The following is a 22,453-nucleotide window of genomic DNA, read 5'->3' as shown; positions in this document are numbered from 1 at the left end:
GGTGTACCGCACTCTCATCCTGTTAACTATGGGGTAGACATAAGATGTAATCCATCAATTTTCATTGTTAAAGCATGACTAACATATACAAAGATTTCATTATGTATCCCTATTTCTTGTATTTACATTTGGTGCCCTGTAAAATATACACCCCAATATTTTTATGACCAATTAACTGCTAACATTGGATCTGAATTTTGCTGCTGTTTTGCTGGAGCAGAACAAATGTATACCAAATTAGAAGAGGTGTGTCTTGTCTGGGTTCCTGTTCCATATTCATCAATACAATATCTGATCCCCTGTATGGACAGAAAACACAGATGCAGTTTTTCTTTTAGAGTTCAGCTTATGTCAAATCATAAAGATATTAAGGAAATGTATGAGAGAAAAAAATTAAGCCAGAAATGGAGAGCTGTTCAGTCTTTAGTTTCTAGTTAAAGCAGAAAGCAGGGAGAAGATAAGAAGATCCCTTTGATTTTCATTAGTTCTGGAGATTTCTTGTAAAGAATAAAGAGTTACTTTGTGACTAGATGTAACCTTGACTAAAGACAGGTATAATACTTAAGGGGAAGGACTTATTCATGGTGTAATTCCATTGACTTAAATGTGGCAGTATGTAGGTGTTGGTGAAATAAAACAGTTGACATGAAGTCAGCTGAGATGTCCACTTGGTGTAATCAGTTCCTTGGTAGGTATTGGAGGTTTTGAATAAAAATGTTAGATGTGTGTTGGCTTTTAGGAATAATTCAATAGGTGTTATTTGAAATTACCTAATGAAAAATTTAATGTGTTGTAGCCCCTGAAAGGGCCTGATGCTAGGCAGCTTAAAATAATTAGAATGACTTTGACTATAGAAGGTTCTGGGTTCAGCTATTATAGAGATTATCTGCTCCCAGCTAAAGATGACGGGAGAGAATCCATTCTCAAATGCTTTAGGTTTGTGAAAGCATGAAACATTTTCATGCTCTTTGCATGCCAGGCATATTTCAGGCTCAATGTCTAGTTGGGAGGAGGTATCAAGTGGGGTTCTTCAGGGCTCTGTTTGGGATCTGGTATTCATCAACATCTTCATTAATGATTTGGATGATGGGATCGAGTGCACGCCTAGGAAATTTGCAGACGATCTCAAGTAGGGTGGAATTGCAGACACTTAGGAGGGTGAGGCTACAATCTAGAATGAACTGCATAGGCTGGAGAAATGGTCCACAATCAACCAGATGAGATTCAATAAGGACAAGTGCAAAGTGCTGCGCTTGGGATGGAATGACCACATGCACAGATACAGACTGGGAAATGACTGGTTTGGTTTCAGTACTGCAGATAAGAATCTGGGGGTGTGGTGGACCATAAGCTGAATATGAGGCAACAGTATGTTCTTGTTGCAAAAAAAGCCAATGGTATAGTGGGCTGTATTAATAGGAATGTCACTTGCAAGTTGAGGGAAGTGATTCTTCATTTCTGCTCAGCACTATTGAGGCCTCACCCGGAGTACTGTGTCTAGTTTTGGGCCCCACACTTCAAGGAAGATGTGCATAATTTGGACAGCGTCAAGTTCAGGGCAACAAAAACTGATTAGAGGCCTCAGATTTATGAGGAAAGGATGAAAGAACTTGGGTTATGTAGTCTGGAGAAAATAAAGCTGAGTGCGGATTTGGTAACAATCTTCAAATACCTGAAGGGTGATTATAGAGGGGATGGAGATAGGCTTTCCTCTGTGGCTGTAGGGGATAGGACTATGAGCAAGTGTCTCAAGTTGCGTCAGGGGAAATTTAGGTTGGAGGTTAGGAGGAACTTTTTGACCGTGAGAATGGTCAGACATTGGAACAAGTTACCTAGAGAAGTTGTGGAGTCTCTGTTCTAAGAAACTTTCAAAAGTAGGTTAGACAGACACTTGACTAGGGTGGTTTAGTCAGAGATGATCCTACCATGAGCAAGGGGCTGGACTAGATGATCTTGTGAAGTCACTTTCAGCCCTCCTTTGCTATGATCCTATTATCCATTATTTTCTAAAGTGTCAGGTAATACTACTTCCCAATGATCCTATAATATTCTGATCCTACACTGATATTCTTATCAATTACTGCACTGTATTATAGATCATCACTGATATGGGAGGAACTTTAAAGATAAAATAAATGTTATGCCCTAAGTTCACAAACAGAACATGTTAAACAGGTATCAAATTTCTGCTATACAGGGTTTAAGCATCTTTTAGAGGTTTGACCAAACATTTATAATTCACATACTTTTAGGTGACTGATTTATTGGGAGTTGTTTACCCACACTGAAGAACTCTAAAAAATGGTGGAGGTACCTCCAAATCTTCAATATCTAACAATATTTCAAGTCAAATCAGAGAAGCATGTTGCCTCTGTCTTTTCTCCTTTGTTTCTGTGAAAGAGTTTTTCAGATGGTAAGTGTTGATTTTGAATCACTGGATAGACCTAGCAGATTACAGTAATTTATTAACGAGTGGGTTTTTTTGCTTTCAATTGATAAAATTAGGAACTTACTGCTGCCAGCTGAAAATTCAGGGAGAATAAAGTATTGTGTGGAGTCATGGAAACTAATAAATCCTCCCATGACAATATTAAGCAGGTTGACAGAGGGATAAAATTACCTTTCATAAAAATTCTGTGCAGATGGTAAAGCTATGGAAATTAAGTTTGGATCAAAATTCTCAAAAACATCAACTCATAGAAATCACAGGGGAATTGATTATGATGATGCAGAGAATTTGTTCTTGCCTCGAGGTTCTCAAAGAACTTTCTTAGCTGTGTAGTTCACTCAAAGCACACAGAGGTGGGCTCTTTAGAATATAGGGGACCAAGTCCTGCTGGTGTTTTCTACATGCTGTTCAGTGAGAGCTCAACCTGTAGATGGTTTGCAGGTGACACTAGACAAAATACAGCCTCCATCCTGCAGTTGTGGTTTCTTGGGGTTTCATATAGAATCTTAGGGTTGGAAGGGCCGTGGTGGGTCATTTGGTCAGTTTTCGCATGGAGAAGCCTGTAGAATTAAAGCTGATATCTCTTAGATGGTAAGCAGATGTTGCAGGAGAAAGCCTTTTGTCCAGGGATCCTACAGACATTTATACCTATTGCCCCATATTTGGAAGGCATGATGGATAAAATGTGCGTGCCTCTGGAAGTTAATAGCAACTCATTTAACTTAACTGGAGTTCATTCCAGGGACAGGTTGTGTGCTGTCCCTGGATGCTTAGGCTATGTACAGACATTCAAAAAGCCCGAGGCGGAATTAATCAAAGTTACACAGTTTTTTGTAAGCAATGTAATTTAGATCGGTAGCGAATAGAACACGCATTTGCCCTTTGGTAGGGGAAAGGGCAAATCTTGGACCAGGTTCTTCCATTTTTAAGCCAGTCCATGTGTGCCAAACTTCTGTTCTCTTATGGGTATAGACCAGTTTTGTGTGCTGAACTTCTGTTCTGTTCCAGGTACAGAATGATTTCTGAACACTTATACTGGTAAAAGAGTAGTATCTGTACCTGGCCTTACTGGCAGAGGAGCAGCAACGCAGTTTGGTAGCAGCTGTGCTGCTGCTGTTTGCATCTGCATGAAGGACAATCAGAATTGCCTTACATGAGACATTTGTTTATAGCCAGAGCAACTACAGAGCAGAGCAGTGTTTTGGTACTTGGGACATGACATGCAATTCCAGAATTTTCACTGGACAGGGCACTTATATGAAGATGGTGATGAGCCTGTTCTCATGCTGTCCAGTAGTAATACCTGGAGAATCCTATATGAACTGATCCTGCATCTGTGCATGTAACTAACTTGTAAACACACTAGTGTATTAAGGGTGCCAGACTGGGATTACGCTTAGCTGATACTTCAATTTCTGTTTTCTTGCTTAACAATTCCCCTGTGCTTTATTTAAAAACAACAACAACAAAAAATAAATTGATAATGATTCCAGCTGGTGAATTCATCTTTTGGATTCTCCAGAAACTTGAGTCTTCCATGTCCCAATGATGTAGAGGGAAATCTTTTAGAGAAATGAGAGACAACCCCACACTTAAATTGTATCTCAGGGGACCTAGCTAGTATGATAGGTGCCTTAGTACCTTGTCAGCACCTATTCAGTGGGAACTTTAGACTGCAGACCTTTCAAAGTTTATTATTGAGTCAACAAAAAATAAGTACAACCTGAGAGAGTAGAGTGACTGACTTTGGAAGTTGAATTAGCAAGAATGATAGACTGAAAAATGTTGCTTTGATTCTCTAGTCTTATCTTTCTCCTCCTGCAATACTTCTATTGAACATATTTCAAAAAGGAGCCTGTGTGCCTTTTATGAAGACCAAATGTATATTGACATTTGGTCTCAGGCGGAATCTGTTTGGAGTATAAACAGCTTGGAAGTATTAGACACTTGGAGGCATTTTCATTAAATTCCTCCACAACTTCGGCCATCTCAGGGTCAGCAGAGACAAATGATGTCGGACAACAGAATAGAATCTTATTTCAACCACAGCAAAGAAAAATAAGCCATTTTCTTTCAAATGTAGACTTGAAGAGATACCCTTGGATTAAAAATTACATTAAAAAAATCCTTACCTACGCTGCAAATAACACCTTTTGTTATTATAATTTCATAGTTTCATAAACAAACTCGCTTTCTGTGATTTATTATGTTTATTTTTTTGCATATCTCAGCATTGACAGAGAAAATAAGTTTAGTCAGTTTTTATGGGTTTTAAAGTCAGTTCTTATTTAGTTTCAAGGTCCCTTCAGAGCAAATGCTACAATGTTTGATTTACAAACCCTTCAGGGGCGAGATTTTGTTAAAATATTTTTTTCCTATTGCCCTTAAAACTGAACAATTTTTAAAATTTGTTTTTAGGTTTTATTAATCTAGCCTCAGTTTCCCATCAGATATTTTCCTTTTTACAATTAAAAATGCTGGTTTCTGTCAGCAATATGGATGTCAGGAAAGGAAAATAATCAATGGTGGGAGTGGAGGACTTTGATCTTGCATGTTTTTCAGTCCAACTGCTGATGCTGATGTTGACCCTGAAGTGTTAAAAAGGTTAGAAATTCTGTTGCTAAGTTCATACCAGGCTCCCAAGATCAACAACAGATTTGTCTTCTGGGGCACAGCAACTGGAAAGACAAAAAGGTGTCTGGTGTGAGCTAACACATGAGAAAAAGTGAGGGGAGGGAGGGGGTAGAAACAATACTGGCATGTGAGAGGCATGGTTCTGATAATGGTAGGGTTTATACTTACTTATTTACTCCTTAATATAAGAAAGATAGTAGCAGCATAGAATCTTACTGGTGTTGGAGGTAAGAGAGGACTAGAATGAAAATATGGTAATTTGTAAGTTATTAAATGTAAGACAAATACAGTCTTTACCCATACTGGGATTTAAGAGTTATGTGAAAACTAAGACTTGCTTTGTTGTAGTCTGAAAAGATCTTGCATGTCCTTTCACAGCATCTGATGAAGTGAGCTTCAGCCTGCAAAGGTTGTGCTCTCTCTCTGTATATCTTACTTAGTTAGTCTATTAAGGTGCATATCTATCCTGCTTTCTGAAAAGATCTTTCTCATACAAATGCCATCTTCTTTGCTGTGGGATGGGGCAAGGCAGTTATCCTTAAAATGTGTTCTTTCCAAAGTAGTAAAGTCACACATTAAGTAAACTGAAGCAATTAGAGTGTTTCACAGTAACTGCAAAATCTTATGTAATATGAACTTTTCTCCATTTACTTAAGTTGCCTCACACAATATTGACAGAACTCTTAATATGATCCTTTCTGGTACGAGGAACAGGTGGTGTGGGATAAAACAAATTTCTAAGTACTGTTGACAAGATGATATTTTTACCATTGCCTAAGATGGCTTTCACTTATTAAGGCCCTGATCTTGCAGAGATTTATATTTGCACCTAACTTTATGCTCTCTGTAGTAGGAAGGTTACTCGCATGTGTAAGCCTTCATAGGATTGGGACCTGATAGTGTACCCAGATATAGTGAAATGTTTGATTTAATGTATGTATTTAATAAGATACTTATAGCAGAAAGTGTTGTGATGTGCATGAAGCACAGTGATAAGTTGTTATTATTCACTGTTTTCGTTATAGCAGTAAGACTGAAGGCCTGATCCTAATCCACCTATCAGGCTTCTAAGTAAGACCTAGTTGGCTTTTCAGTGTCCACATCTCTAAATTTCTTCTGAAATTCCTAGAAAGCCATTAATGTGCCTGTTTTTGTAATGAGCCATTGTCTTAGGTTGAAGTGCTTAATTTACAAAAGAGAGGAAGAAGAAGGACCCACCTACTTTTCACCCAGTAGTTTAGTGGTTAGGGGAGTTACCCATTGTGTGAGACACTTGGGTTGTAGGCTTTGCCAGCTAAAGGGAATTTGAATCCATCTGTAACTCAGGAAGCTTTCCTAACCATCAGGCTATAGGTGTGGCTGGGCTGTGAGGGCACTCCTAATCCCTTCCTATCCCTTGGTGATGGGACAGCCGGCCAAAAAGAATGCAAGAGTGATGAGGCCAAAAAGGAAAACATGCAAAAGGGATGATAACTGTAGTCCAGTGTTCTTTAGAGGGAAAGGGACCTAGGTTCTGGCCCCTGCTCCCAGTGCTATTTATGCATTTTATCCAATGATTATTGAATGCAATTCAGAAAAACACCTATTATTACAGTGCCAAAGATATTCTTTAAGATAGACATTTAGATAAGTTAGAAAAGATACATTTTATAAGTTAAACTTGTTCATGCTAGCAAGATCACGGCCATAAGAGCCCCCCTTGCCCCCCCCCCCAAGAACTCACATATACAAGACACACAAAGGAAGTCATATTATGCCTATTTTAGAAATGGGGAAGGGACACAGAAAGAGGGTAACTAACTTGTGGAAGCCAATGAAAGAACCAGGAATTAAAGCAGGTTTTCTGTAGCGCAATCCACTGCCTTTACCTTGAGAACATTCATCCTTTCTAAGCAATGATATCAAGAAAGAAATGCAGTATATAGATGGTTCATATTCTGCTCTATTACTTTGAAAAATATAGAACATCTGCACTGCTACTCCCAAATTATGACTAAAACTGAGGTATATGATGTCTACCTATACACCTCAATTATAATGGCTTTTATCCAATTTCATAAAATAGGAGTTATAACAACACAAGATTTAATGTATATTTTGTCAGGAAACTTTTATGTGTTGCTTGGGATGTCTCTTTTTCCCTTGTCTTTTTTGGTCTCTGTTTCAAGTTCTTAGTTCTAAATCTATTTTGTTTAAACTGACTATATAAGGATATAAATGATAGTACTTACTGACAGTACTTACTGTCACTACTTGTCTAATGTTTTTCAGGAAAGTACAAAATGATTTGATATTTGTGGGAAAAATAACAAATATTAAAATACATTCAAACATTAAAATAAAAAGGATGAACAGAAGAAGAGTCCCACTACTTTGTAGTGTCTCATTCCAACCTAAACCCATTTTAGAGTTAGCTACTCATCTTGCTCCAACTGTCACCTCTTGCTGTTTATTGTCTGTAGAAATGCTTGTTTTGGGTTTTAAAGGTTTTCTGGAACCAAAAGGGACTGTCACACTTGTCACCTCCTGTGTTATAAGTGGCAGAATTTCACCAAGACATTTGGTCTCAATTTTTGGGTGGACAGATTAAGTTAAATTGGCTATTTGGCTTCTGTGTGGCCACACTGATCCCTACAAACCCTCCTGTAGCACTGTCTTTAGAGAAGGAAGGACACAGATTTTTATGTATTCTTCTGCTCACATAACTATATATTCTCTTCCTTTTCTCTCTGGGGAAGCCATGAGTCACTTTACTGCAAACTAAAGCAAATTACTGTCCAGTAAGTGTCATCATCTACATGTGCAGACACTTACTGGACAGTAATTTGTTCTACTTGGGAGTTAATTTGCTCCCTATAAATACAAGTAGCAAATGAACTCCTGAGTAATTACTGCACAGTAATGCATGTATAGACACTGATTGGGAGCAAATTTGTTCCTGGTCAGCCCCACCACCAGGGCACCACCTGCAGCACTAGGGCTGTTGCAGCTCTTTGCCTTTCAGAGGCCTAGCCCCAGGCCCTTAAAAGCCTGAAGGGATGCCAGGATGCCACCTGCAGGCAGCTTCTAGCTACTGCATCTTCCAGCAGAGGCTTCAGGCCAGCCCCAGCAGCCTGCCTGCCCCCCCAGTGCTACTCTGTGACACTGTGTTGCTGTGCAGCTGCCAAGCCCATGGTGTCACACTGTGCTGGGTGCTGCAGGCACCTGCCAGGCCTGGCAGCACCCTGGGCCACCAGGAGCCAGCCTCTGGCTACTGGGTCCCACTCAAGCTGGCCCCAGGCCAGTCACAGCAGCCTGTGACTGCTGTGCCTTTGCTGTGCCCTGGTGCTGGGTGCTGCATGCACCTGCCCAGACCTGGTAGCACCAGGACTGCTACACAGAAGACCAGTGAGCTTCTTCCTAACATGATCTCTCCTATACAAGGTGTATTCCCCTATGCCTGTGGGTCAGTCGTAGGTGGAGTCCCCCCCAGGTCTCTGTAATCCCTATAAGATCATTTTGCTTGTTGGTTAGTAGGAGGGCAAGTTCCTTCTGCTTGTTTCCCATGCTTCTGGCATTAGTTTACAGGCGACTAAGCTTGCCAGTGGAGGCCCTAGGCTCTCTAGTAAGCTATGGAATAACCTGTTCATTGGCTGGTGTCAGAGAAAACTTCCTATTGTACCCTGGGATGCTGGTTTCGAGGTTGCCATTTCTCAGGCTTGTGTTAGTAGTTGATGGCCCATCCCCTGGAGATCTCAATTTAAAGCCTTACCCAGGAGGTCCGCCATTCTAGCCGAGAACAGCTTCTTCCCTTTTTGTCATGAAGTGGATGCCATCTCTTCCCAAAAGGCAGCAGTCCCTGAGGTGTGTGCCATGGTCAAAGAAGCTGAAGCCCTCAGGGTAGCACCATAACAGGAGTCTTCTGCTAACTTTTTCTATGTACCTATCCCTCCTGTACCCGTGACCTGCAACCAGGAGGACTGAGGAGAAAACTACCTGCACCTCTGACCCCTTGAGCCCAGCCCTCAGAGCCCTGTATTGTCTCATGCCCCGGCCAAGGTTGTTCCTGGCCGTATCATTCATGCCCACATGAATGAGGAGCATGGGGTAGCAGTTGGAGGCTGGACAAGTTTTGGGATCCTTTCAGCCACAACTTGGATGTGGGCCCTGGGAGGCAGCAGACCTCACAAGTTAAGGGGTTGGGGCAGCAGATCACTCCGTCAGTCCCCCTCAGGAGGGAGTTGCCCACCATGACCACTTTGCAGCTCTTCTTTGGGAGGGGGCTGGCTTCCTGCCTTCCTCCAGATTTGGTGCTTCTGTTGATGACTCTGCTAGTGCTATGAGAAGCTCATTCCTGTTTTCCAGTTCTAGGGGAGGAGTAACCCTGGCACATGCCTTGGGGCCATAGACAACTATCTCCCAGGCAACTCCAAGATGGGACTCCAGGTCAGTCTCATCGTTCTCCTTCATTGTGCTGATAGACTTCTGTGCTCTTCCCTCTCCATTCTTCAGGTATAGGGCCTGGTAGTAATAATCGATGTCCTGCTCATGGGCCCTGATGGTGTCAAGCCTGCTCAACTCTACCTGGAGCTCCCTCATATGGCAGTCTAGAGACCACACAAGGGAACATACCCCACAAACAGGGTGCCCTTAATCTTGTTTCCAGATGGTAGCAGCTGTGCCAGGCAGCCCCACAGCCTGAAGCCATAGACTGCATCTGGGTGGAGGCCTCAGTGGTGCGAGGGGGAGGGATATGGTTCTAACAGAGGGAGAGGCAGGAATCTTCAGGGTTTAGTGTGTCCCCAACATTTTACAGTATAGTCTAAGCTACTACCAAGTACTTGAGTGTCTCAGTTTGTGGGCTTGCTGCTCAGAGCCTCCTGCACTTTCATGTGCCCTTCCACATGAAGTCCCATGCTAACTCATGAACCAGGCCCAGAGCATGCCTGTTTGCACGCTCCGTTTGCATGGCTCCAATTGCATGACTTTCTGGGGGACTGGACTAAATAGGAGCAAGCGGGGAGGGCAGGGCAATACCCTCTTCAGCTCTGCTCAGCTGCCGCTCCGCTGCTAGCTAGCACCCATTCACTGTGGGCCCCACTTACCTCCCAGCTCCTCGCTGGGGGTCAGGGTCTGCCAGACGGTCTGCCAGTGTCTTGTGCTCGTGGGGGCATGATGGGCTTATACCCATGCATCTCACACTGGAGCCAGTCCAGGTGGTCTGGATGACCTGCAGCCACCAATCCTGGCTGGCTGGGTGATCTACAGGTGGTTGGGCTGGAGCCCCAGAAGTGCATGAATGGCACTGGTGTTGGCATCCAGGTGCATGTCATTGGCATCCCTGCTGGGGTCTGTCTGGCAGCAGCGTGATAGCAGGAGGCCTGGGGCACCATCATGAACCTGGCCAGGTAACTTCACCATGTGGTGGGAATGTCAGGGCCAAGACTGACCTGGGCCAGATGGCGGTTGCTGCAGTAGGCCACATGATGAGCAGGGTGGCCAGCAGGAGCTTAGGGTGCTAGATGTCATTCCTGGGGTCTGGGGGTGGAGCAGCCATGGGGTGGTAGGCACAGGCTCCAGTGACAGAGCCTCCGTGTGCTGGCCCAGCGCTCTGCAGGCTGCTCCAGCCCAAGAAGGCAGGTGGCCAGGGAGCAGTGCACAGGACTGACTTTTAAAGATGCCTTCTGGCCACAGGCAGCTGTGGCCAGAGCCTTCAGCTGCTCCTGGCTGCTGCAGGGGCCCGGTGCAGGGCTAGAGGGGATGGTAGCAGACTACTGCCAGGAGCAGCAAATCTGTTCCCAAAACCCTGCATGTATAGATGCCTACCCAAGGTGGGTTTACTCCGAAGTAAATTACTCTGGAGTAAACCCAAACTGCAGCATTTGCACATGTAAATGTACCCACAAAGAACCTAGTTTATCACTTAAAATTAAGTGAATGTATAGGTGATTCAGGCCCAGAGTGTCAGATATCTTTATCTGTACTCACTTCATTATCCAGTTGGAACATATATATTATAGATGTTCCTTTTCAGAGAAAAAGCCAGTGAGTTAGTCCAGAAGGTCTGTACCTTTGTAAACTGATGAAAATCCAGTACAATCAATAATACAGTGCCTATGTTCACAAAGACAACAGGTATAAAGAAAGTGGACCAAATTAATAGCTATGCCAAAGGTTCTTCTTGGCCCCATCCACTATACTTAGATGTCTGAAGTATATTTCCAAGGAAATTCTGTTGCTCATGCTACTCAGATTGAATATCTATTCAGTTTTGCTTTCCTTTTTTCCTTCTGAAAATAATCCTAAACTGTGCAAACCTGAACCAACAATTCCTGATGTGCAGTATTAATGGTGCAGTATCTCTTGATGGACTCCTCATCCTTTAGTAATAAATGGCTATTTAAATCAAGGCCATCAGAGAGAAAATATCAATATAAAATGAATGTGGAATTAGAGACTAGATGGTATGAGCTTGCTTGTCACATTAACCTTTCACTTCTCAAGCACCTCAGATCTCTATCAAATGTAAACCTACTTTATGTGAGTCGGGTTTTTACTGATGCGTGCTGAAACTAAGTAAAGGGTTTCTGCTTTAGCAGAGTACCTTGCTGCTCCATTCTTTTACTCCACATACCCTTTTAGATTTATATTTGCTCCTGGTAGCATGCAATGTTGAATAAACAGTCTGGGTCCAAGGTGCTTGAGAGAAATCTCAGAACTCAATAACACTGAGCAGTTCCAGCTGCCTATGCATGTGCTTCTGTATCCACTACCTAGCTTTCCTGTCTCCAAACATAAGTCTCTTGTTGGTATAGTTTCCATTAACCCTCCTGTAAAGCAGGAGACTTGATTGGCTGTGACTGTAGGAACAGAGCCACCAGCTTCCTCCTTGGGTCCAGTGACAGCTGCTGCACTCTGTCTGTAGACTCAGGCAAACACCTCTGCTTTGCTAATACTCAAATGATGTTTTCAAGCTTTTCTTCTTAATCAGGAGGGCTAATTTTTTTTTTACTTTGTAAAGTGAAATCTGAGATTCTGAAATCATTGCACAGCTCATTGCATTCAGAGGAAAAGTGGCTTTGCCTTAATCTGGTTCTAAATTGAAAAGCCCAGTTAATTTTAATGATAGTTAGATCAGGATCAAGCTAAATGAACATAGGGGGATCAGAGGAAAATGTATTCCTAGAATATGTAATACGCTACCCCTGTAAGCCCCAATATGTTCATTAGGGGCTTTGGTCAGGGCTGTTCAGCTGAACCTGCAGGGGTTAAGTTGTGGCCCCCATTACTCTGATTGTTACACCACCCAGAGTCTTGGGGCTACCCTTTCCTCTTCTAGCTTTTCCTGCCTGTCCCAGCAGGGAGCTGAGTGTAAGTGTGGGGCTGCATGGACATGTGGTCAGGGATGAGGGAGTGTGGTGCTGGGATGGGGGCATATATTACAGCTGTTGAGGAGGCCATGGGTGCACAGTGCAGCGATGAGGGCATCCATGTGGTATGGAGCCTGAAAGGCCCATGGCTCACCTTGAAGTGGCCTGCGAGCATGCAGTCTTGATTGGTATGGCCCATAGGGCATTCAGTTCCTGGCTGTTCAGAAGTTAGAAAGCCCTGGCTTAACTTAATGGGAGCTGATGAGATTCTGAGCTATGTATTATGTACCTTTATTATACAGAACAACACTAGGCGTGGTTTATATTCCCCTCCCCGTTCTGTTAGCATGTCATAAAGGTGATCATAAACATGATCATCTTTACTGTTCTTTTCTGCAATCCCATTCATTGAAATGGAAAGCAATACTGCTTTGAGTAGCAACTCTGAACAGATGCTTTTATTGTAACAGCCACAGAGGAATTTGGACTGTAAAATTATTTTTTTAATAGATGCAGCAATTTTGTTATAATAAACTTCAGATTGCTTTCCTTTCATTTATATGTTTGGACAGCTCATGGTACAATAATTACTGGTACTATTATAGAAAAGATCCAGCTGATTTCTGGATATAATAACACTTCAGAGCACTGTGCCCAAGCACATGCCTTTGTCCCCAGTTTGGATGCACACTCGTGTAATTTAACCGACTGGTCTGACCAAGGCTAAGAAATATTGGGATCAGTCATCTTTCTTTGCCTCTCTCCCTCTGAGGCAACTTAACTTGTTTTTGCATTGCAGGCTGCAGTTTTTTTTTTTTAATTCTGTATGAACATGCTGCCCTCTTTCCTAATATTTCTCAACTGTAGTCCTTGCATCATTACTCTCTGCAGACTGTTTTGGTCTGTGCTACCTCTGTTGTCACGTTGTCAGCAATGTCCTGTTGTTGTTGATATGTATATATATGTATGTATACCCTGTGCAAACACCAAGTTGTCATGGCTTGGTCTAAAAGCAGTTTTCCAAGCTTGGTCAAGATCTCTAACAGCTTAAATGAAAAACAAACAAAACCCACCCCTTCCCCGAAATATCAGACTCCATAAATTGTTATAAAAATAGTTCTAAAGCTACTGACAAATATGACAAGTAGATACAGTTCAGTAGGAGAAACAGCCTTTAAATAGCTGTAAATTTATGGCCGCTAAAGAGGCCACAATAAACTTGCTAGTCCTGATTAACTGTCTCCAGTACCCTGAATAAAGATTTGGCTAATCTAGGCATTTATTCTAAAATCATCATCAGAATGCCCTGTGGCAGTGGATGGGCAGGAGAGAGAAAAGATACATCCCCTGTGGTATTTTTTTCTTGACCTCCACGTAAAATCCAAAACCTCCTTCCATTTTCTTCTGGCTGAGAGAATATCCCTGACAGGATGATCCTTCCTTTGCTTTCATCACCTTCATAGAGGAGACTTGCCTTCCCTTGAAGGATTTTTTGCTCTGCCTCTGATATGGGAGAAGAAAATTCTTTCCTATCAACATTCATATTCTCCTCTTAGGGCACAATTTTCCAGCCTTTCTTGGTAACCTACTTGCAAAGGTTGGGAGCATCCCACTGCTCGCCAGGGAAGATGAGGTAGAGATTACTTCTGTATCCCAAGCTATCAGCAAATCTATTTCAAGAAAATCATAAAAATATTTGTGTCATACATTCACGACTGTCTCTACTGTTATAAAAGCAGCATAGTTTGGATAAAACTGCATGTATACATTTCAAAAAGCGTGCTTATTTTACTCCTGTGTTGACACCTATAAGCTTGAACTGTCTGTTTGTTTACTGAAAGCCTAGCAGCCAGGAAGCTCAGTTTGGGTTGCTGGCATCTGTCTACAAATGTTTGGACAATGAGCTTTGAAGATAAAAGGGTCACTGTTAAGCCTTTGAGGCTTGTCACTTGAACACCTACATGAACAGCTCTACAAAATGCACAGAGCAACCTTGGCTATTCAGTTATTTTGATGAACAGCACTTATCAACTAACGGAGGAATTATCCATGTGGAAGTTATTGACAGGAAAACAATTTACTTGGTGAATGTTCTTTGACCATCTGTAGGGCAAGTCAGATGATGGGACCTGTTTATGCATGAATTATTAATTTGATACTATTATTAATTTTCCAAATTATTTGTGATTGTTATTGCACAAACCCTTCTGCAAAGTTTCACATTTTCACACACGATCTTAATGTCCAGCCATCCACCATAATGAAATGTAGGTTTCAGTGGATCATAGTATTATAGAAAGGTAGGGCAAGAAGGGACCTGCAGCACACTGTAGACTCGCATTGCATTTTTAATCCACCAAGTCTCCTAAATCTTTCTCTGTAGGCCATCCAGATGTGTGTCACCCATTTTGTATTTGTGTTTTTGATGAGTCTTCGTGAGGTGTAGTACCTTGCATTTTTAAGCATTGAGGCCAAACTCCGAGTAACCATTGTAACAAGAATTACTTGGAAGTCACTCAGTATGAAGACTTCTGTTTTCTTTAGCTTTTTTTAAAAGCTATTTTATAGCAAATGTATCCTAAGATCTCTGTATTTTTTCTACAGCTGATTTTATGTCCTAGAATTTCATCTCAACAGTTCAGATCCAAAGTCTATTGAAATCAGTGGTAGGAATCCTTCCACTGACTTCGCTGGACTTACAGTAGGACTATGCTCCTGTGTTTGCTTTCCATACTTTTGCTTCACATTCACATCTTTTCCACAACAGGCTTCACTCAGGTCTCACTTAATCATATACAAGTTGTTCCTTAATGCTTTCCAAGGAAGTCAATTCTCTACAAATGAAGGAATTTGTCAGAAGAAACCCCTACAAGCCAAGAAATGTCCCAGAGACATGAGTTAATGATGCCTCAAATATCACAGATATTTAAATAGTCAGGCTTTAAACCAGCCTCTCTCTCTCTCTCACTCTCTGTCTCTCAATATATGTGTGTGTGTGTGTGTGTGTGTGTGTGTGTAAAGAGAGAGAGAGAGACTATTTTACTATTTAAATGTGTGTCTGTATGTGTGTGTGTACACACACACATACACACCTTATATATATATATACACACACACACACACAGAGAGAGAGATAATAGAGAGGGAAACTTTGATAGGAATCCAGTTTCCAATCCACTCATTGTCTCTTCATTTTCATCCAGCAAAACAATAACATTTTCAATTTTCATGCATAAAAATAGTATGTCCGTGCTCTCCTGTGTTTCCTTTCCATGCTTTTGCTTTGCATTCACATATTCTCCACAACATGCTTTACTCAGGTCTCACTTAATCAGATACAGGCTGTTCCTTAACGCTTTCCAAGAAAGCCCATTCTCTACAAATGAAGGAATTTGTCAGAGATGAAATTCATACAAGCCATGAAATGTCCCAGAGACATGAGTTACTGATGGCACAAATAACACACGTATTTAAACAGTCAGACTTTAAACCTGACTCTCTCTCTCTCTCTCTCTCTCACTTTGATAGGAATTTAGTTTCCAATCCACTCATTGTTTCTTCACTTTCATCCAGTGAAAGAATCAAGTTTTCAATTGTCATGCATAAAAATAGCCTGTCTTTCACAAGTACTGTGCACCTGAAGCTCTCACGAGCTCCCGGAAAGTTCTGTGTGTACATTATTTGGAAATTTGAACCCGGTGATATTTTTGGAACAATGTGAAAACATTTTTAAAGTATAAGGTGTAATGTGTCAGTCTTTACAAACATCACCAGCAGGCGTCTCCCATCTGTGACACAGTACACTCATTTTATAGTCCTAGAGGTTCTTACTGTGCCCAATTAACATTAAGGATGAGTCAGGTGAGGAAAATTGCTGTCTCAGATGTTTTCACTTCACCTTACAGTTTCTAGCCAGTTGCACATTTTTGTATGTAGCTCTTTTCTCAGGGCATCTTGCTGCCCTTCTGGAATTTAGTCTTGTAAAACTACCTCCAAACTTTATTGTGTTGGAGGAGGCAACACGGCAATCCTGCAGATTACTGCAATTTCAGTGTGCTTCATTTTATCACAACTGGATCACTTTGCCTGCTTATCTTAGTTTCCTCCTGTTTAATGCAGAATTTTCAGGCATTTTTGCAACACAAGCACCAAGATAACCCGCTCATGTTGTTATGTATTCTGGTTTGTGTATGTTCAATTTGGAAATCATTTCTGTGACCACGTCTCTCCAAGTTTTCTGAAAATGAAATGGTGTCTATAATGCAGCATGATTAAGTCTGGCAGCAAACTTGGATGTGCATATCAAAGTAATAATGGCTAATAGTTATTGTTGCATCTTTAAGAGATTTTAAGGCTTTCAGAGAGTCTTTTAATAGCATAGTGTTTCCTGTTTTCAACTGTCAAGATATTAAGAGGGAGATTTAGCAGTATGACTTTAAAATTATTGTAATGTTGGTGAAACAAGATTACCACACAGAGAGAGGGCAGCCGAGGAGGCTATTTCATATAGTGGAGGCTATGAAAATCTATCGCTGTATTTAACAGATGAACAAAAAAGGCTGCAAGCAGAGAGGAACGAGGATATTTAATGTCACAGCTAAACAGCCATCAAAAGACAATGGGTACATGGGCCCTCCTGCGGGCCAGAGAGCAGAAAATACAAAGCCGTAGAAAGGTAATTGCTCTCATCCTGAGCTCTGAGGATTAGACCTATTTTCAAATACCCATTAAATATGCTCCTGAACAACAGAACGCTCACGCTTAAAGCCGTTTTTGTCAGCAGAGGGTTAAAAGAGAGAGAATCCCCATTCTTCAAAGAGGAAAGGAGGTGAGGGGGGAGCCTCTCATTTATGTTCCCATAGAGAGATACTGTAAGAATTCAGCTGTTTTTTCTCTGTATTGTTTTATATATGGTTTTCTTTACATAGGACCTAGAAATACGGTAGACCCTATACAAAGACTGAAGAGAAGGATCCGTTCCTGTGGGGTGGTTATATCTAAGGCCCAAATCCTGTGAGCTGCTCCAAGCCTGTTGACCACTGTGCCTTCATCAGAATTCAATGAAGTCAATGAGGATAAGCAAAGGCACAAGAATGTGCCCACAGTTAAACAGCTAGTGGGGTAACAGTCCTAAGCAATTTATGCAGACAAAGCAATAGGGCAGATGCAGAATATCATTTGTGCACCTGTTTAAGGAATACCTTGTAGGGTATTAGAGGGCTCCTTTTCCAGTGTTCATGGGAAGATGAGTTCTGAGGTGTTTTGACATGTTAGTGTTACAATTAGAGGGAGCTGCAGATTTTTGGTGGTACGTGCTTGTCCTTAGAAGGGCTGGTTCTCATAAAAGACAGGTTTTGGAAAGTTAGATAGTGAACTTTTGACAATTATTTTCTACTGACAATAGATTGTTCAAGGTTTGAATGTACTGCAATGATCTTGTCAGCCAGAATAACACTGCTTCTCCCCCAGTATCATAATTCTGGCTAGGCTGAAAAGTTTTTCAGACTATGGTCTTGAAGTTAGACCTGAAACATTTGAAGGAAGAATACCTTAGAAAAGGTTGGCATTAGCATCAGATTGGCAGTGTTTTGGCCAAGATTACTTTTTTAATCTAAAAGCAAAGTAAAGAAGATGGGTTGCCACTACGTTGCTGAGGGATATGCTTAAGAAGAAGAGGTAATAAGTTAAATGACAAAAGAAGTTGAGTGGGTGCAAGGGAAAAAGTAAAGGTTTTCAGAATGCTGGGGTGATCTAGAAAACTAAGTGAAGGATTAGTAAATAAATGGGAAAAAGTAAGCTGCTGTCTCAAAGCATTGAAATTAAGCCCATTCCAAGAAAAATCTAGAAAAAACATATCATCTTAGAAATAGCCCTTTGGCAGGTCCTGTATATGACAGCTGGAAGGTGTTGCTGTTGTCAAAGCGGCTAGAGGAAGGATTAGACCAACCATACTTTAAATGCTGATGATTTAATACTAAATTATATGCTACTACATAATATTCTTGGGTCGTCTTCTCTTTGAAATGATATTTTCTTTATAAGGTTTAACAGATAAAGTAGGGACAAAAAACAAATCAAGTTAAAAAAAAAAAAAGGAAAAAGAAAGAGGACCAGAGGAAAAATCAGTTCAGAGTTGGAACTGAAGTAAAGTTTGAGTGGAGCTAGAATAAAAGCAAGGTAAGTGGAAACAAAAGAGTGGGATTAGAAAGGCTAGAAAGGTAGTTTGGCAAAAGACTAAACTGAGATCACTTACAGTCAAACTAAATAATCAGAGATAGAGAATCACCAGCCATGGAAAAATGCGCTTTTAGTGTTTTAACAGTAGCTTTGAGTTAAAGAGGGAGCTTCTGAAAAGGGAAAAGAAAAATTCAGAAAATCCATCAGAGTTAGACAGCTGTAACAACCAACAGAGATCAACATTTCTTCCATTTTCTGCACATAGGTATTTTATTGTAACTTCTTGCCAGAAAATTGTGGTATGGCTGAAAACTAGGCTTGTTTGCCTCATAAAACATGGAAGGTAACACATTGTCAGTGAAATCACAGTTGAACTGAAGTAGAATCATCTGTTTGCTGTTTTGTTTTAAATGTATTGTTAGAAACTTCCCATTGCAAGTTCCAAAAAAAAAAAAAGTTAAAAATAGAAATTGTGATATCTATATTAAATTACAGAGGAGAAACATCTACAAAACAGAATTTTCTGTTAGCAACTCAGACATTCGTTAGACTGGAAGGAAAAGAAAAATGTTTTGAAGAGGTGTTCTACTTTGTACAAAATACTTAACTTGTTGGGCAGAGTAAGAATGGCCCTTCAGCATGGGGATTGAGGCACTGCCCCAGGTATCAGATTGAAATCAGGGAATATTTAATTATTTATACAGAGTGGAACATCTCCAGCAGGAGAAATTCTGAACACCCCTCAACAGAATACCCAGGAGTTCGGCAGTCGGGAGCACTCGACTAGGCCTGGGACATGCAAATTTAAATAGCTGTAAACAGAAAAAGGAATTACACCAGGGTCTCCAGCATTGTGGGTCAGTGTGCTAGGTCCTGGGCTCAACTATCCACCTCCCCAGCTAGTAGTTTTCAGAAACTGTCACTTCTCACATGTTTTTCAGCCCAAACTGTTTGGCAATTTTGCATTAAATTCACAAATAGGTTTGAGAAACCAAAACTCTGCTTTTTGGCAAATATGCTATTTTCCTTTAAAAAAATGTCCATCTCTAGTGGTTATTGTCTTCATGTAAGCAGGAACTAGTGCTGCAGCTGCCAGTTTTTTCTTAAAAAGACAAAAAAAAATCAACTGAGTCCATGTTTTTTAAGATGCCATGATATTTACAGGCATATGGTTGCCAGCTGCTGTCAGACTCTCACACCAACAGGCCAAGTTCCATATTGTTATGTTCAGTGTCAGTTTGTCATATATTATGTTTAAACCAAGTATGAAGGAAGAATAGCACTAGAACTTTAAGAGCCTCTGTTTATCATTCTTGCTTTCTTGCCACATTGAAAAATATTAGAGTTTAAAATGATCATTAGCTCTTGGGCTGCTTGTTTTCATGGTGTTCATTTTTCATACTGTCCAATATATTTAAGGAAAAATGCCAATCATATTACTGATACATCAGCACTGGGCAAAATGAGAAAACAAACACTTTGCTCTGCTGCTTTTCCTGACTGTTCCCGTGCATGCAAGTGAAGGTTACAGTGGTTACAGAGATCATTCTGATATACTAAAGGGCTTAGTCTGTGTGTGTGTCTGTCCATAATGCTTTGGAGCAACTGCACATGCACCCCCAAGTGGGCTGGCAGTGATTGGCTGTGCGGGCTCCAACTCGGGCAGGGAGGCAATTGGAGGCCCTGTTGCTCCAGGGGAGGAGGTGAAGGTGGGTGAGGGGGAGGGAGCCGCTTCTGCCACCACCACCACTGCCACCACCTCAAGCAGGGAGGCGGTTGCAAGCCCTGCTGCTCCTTCCCCTTGGTTTGCCTCTGCCTCCACCACCACCTCAGGCAGTAGGGGTATGCAAAATAGGTCCTATTGGATTCAGATTTGGGCTGAATTGTGGACAGTGATTTGATTTGTTGATTCGGATCAGTGTCCCCAATTCGATTCCACCGAATCTGAAGATTTGATGCTGATTCGGACAATCAATGATTCAGCCATAGAAACAGCTTTAAATGTTTTTTCTACATACCTTGAGGTACCAGGCACAGCTCATGAATGCTGCAGAGCTGGGGCAGAAGTAGCATCCCACAGGGGCATGGGGGGAGGCAGTTACAAGAAGAGAGCTGCTGCCACTGGCACCTCTGGCAAGGAGGCAGGGGAAGCCCCGCTGCTCCGGGGCAGGAGGTGGAGGTGAGGGGGGGGGAGGGAGCTGCTGCACTGGAGGCTGGAGAAGAAATGCCCATCAAGAATGATGGGCAGAGTGAGTCAAGCAGATGCAGAGTGGGGAGGAGAGGGGTGGGTGTGCACTGTGGGGCTGGACATGGAGTGGTGGGGGGCATGGGGCCACATGCAGAGTGATGGGGGGGTAGAAGGGTGCATGGGGCCGGATGGAGTGGAGGGCGAGGGGGAGTGTGGGTTGTGCATGGCCAGATGCACAGCAGCAGCAGCACGGGCTAGTGGGTGGCAGTGGCGGCCACCACGTGCAAGCTTGTCCCTCCCCACACACTGTTCCTAGGAAACTGTGGTGGCGGTGCGGGGTGTTGGATGCCAGTGCGCTGCCCGCTCCCCCCCCCACCATTCTTGATGGGCAATTGGCTAGTAGTAAAGATAATGGTACTTCCCTAGAAGAAGTGCATCAGGGTTTATTGTGGGGATCATGTTAACCCAGTCCTCATTCCTAAAATAGGTTCATAGATTTCATAGACATTAGGGCTGGAAGGGACCTCAGAAGATCATTGAGTCCGGTCCCCTCCCAGGGGCAGGAATTCAGCTGGGGTCATAGGATCCCAGCAAGAAAAAATCCAGATTTTTCTTGAAGGTGTTCAAAGTAGGTGCTTGAACCACCTCCGCAGCAGGCTATTCCAGACCTTGGGGGCTCGGACAGTAAAGAAGCTCTTCCTTATGTCCAGCCTGAAATGGTCTTGCATGAGTTTATAACTGTTTGACCTTGTCATCCCTTGGGGCACTCTGGTGAACAAATGTTCCCCCAGATCATGGTGAACACCCCTTATAAACTTATAGGTGGCCATCAGATTTCCCCTGAGCCTTCGCTTTTCCAGTCCCATAGCTCTCAGCTTCTTGTTTTAAGGTCTGTTTTCCTGACCTCTGATCATGGTGTTGAGCCTCTGATGCATGCTTCTTTCCATAAATGCTTACCCTGACTAATTGACTTATAAATGCTTACACTGACAGCCAATATTGACTGATCATAGAAGCCTTAAGGGCCTTGTTACACCTTATGCTGTGAGTTGTAAAAATGTTGATCGGTGTTAGTGCTAGCTTGGAGTTTAGAGCAGTCACACCCAGAAACTTCCTCTGACTGTCCCCCACCTGCACAGCTGTGACTTGCCACTAAAGGTCTGGTAAGCAGGGATAGGACTAGGAGATGTAGCTGTGAGTTGCTACTAGAGGGCTTGTGAGCCAGGACAGGCTTCTATCCCTGTTCTTTGGGGGTGGGTACGACAGATCCTGGGATACTGAATTACTTAAACTTGGGTGGTACATCTGTAGCGAGTGGCCAAAACTTAATGGAACAGGAGCTGGATAGTGCAGATCAGAGATAATCCTGTCCTGGAGTGGTGTAGCATTGAGTTGCATACTGAATGCTTAAACCCACTTAAAGTTGTTAATGTGTGGACAATCCAGAGGTTAAGAGCTCCAGGAGCTGCCCAAAATTACTGTGAAACAAGCTCCTAAAACAATCTTAAAAGGTTATCTGATCCATCCCTCTGCTATAAACAGCAGACCATCCCTGACAAAAGTTTATCTTGCCTGTTCTAACCCTTCTGCAGTGGGGATACCACAACTTCCCTAGGTGGTCTGCTACCATACTTAACTGTCTTAAGGTTTAGAAAT

General features: G+C 42.1%; 1 long non-coding RNA gene across 1 annotated transcript in view; it reads left to right on the top strand.

The window, feature by feature from the left end:
* Positions 1-9,373: 9,373 nt before the first annotated feature.
* LOC109286782 overlaps positions 9,374-22,453 on the top strand; it is a 52,907-nt gene continuing 39,827 nt past the window's right edge. The window contains exon 1 of the long non-coding RNA XR_002094681.1: positions 9,374-9,508. This is a non-coding gene — a long non-coding RNA (uncharacterized LOC109286782). The remainder of the gene's footprint in view (positions 9,509-22,453) is intronic.

Source organism: Gavialis gangeticus, unplaced genomic scaffold (genome assembly GCF_001723915.1).
Source record: "Gavialis gangeticus isolate Ggan-Ray unplaced genomic scaffold, GavGan_comp1, whole genome shotgun sequence".
NCBI classification, from domain to species: domain Eukaryota; kingdom Metazoa; phylum Chordata; order Crocodylia; family Gavialidae; genus Gavialis; species Gavialis gangeticus.
This window is presented reverse-complemented; position numbering and strand designations above follow the sequence as displayed.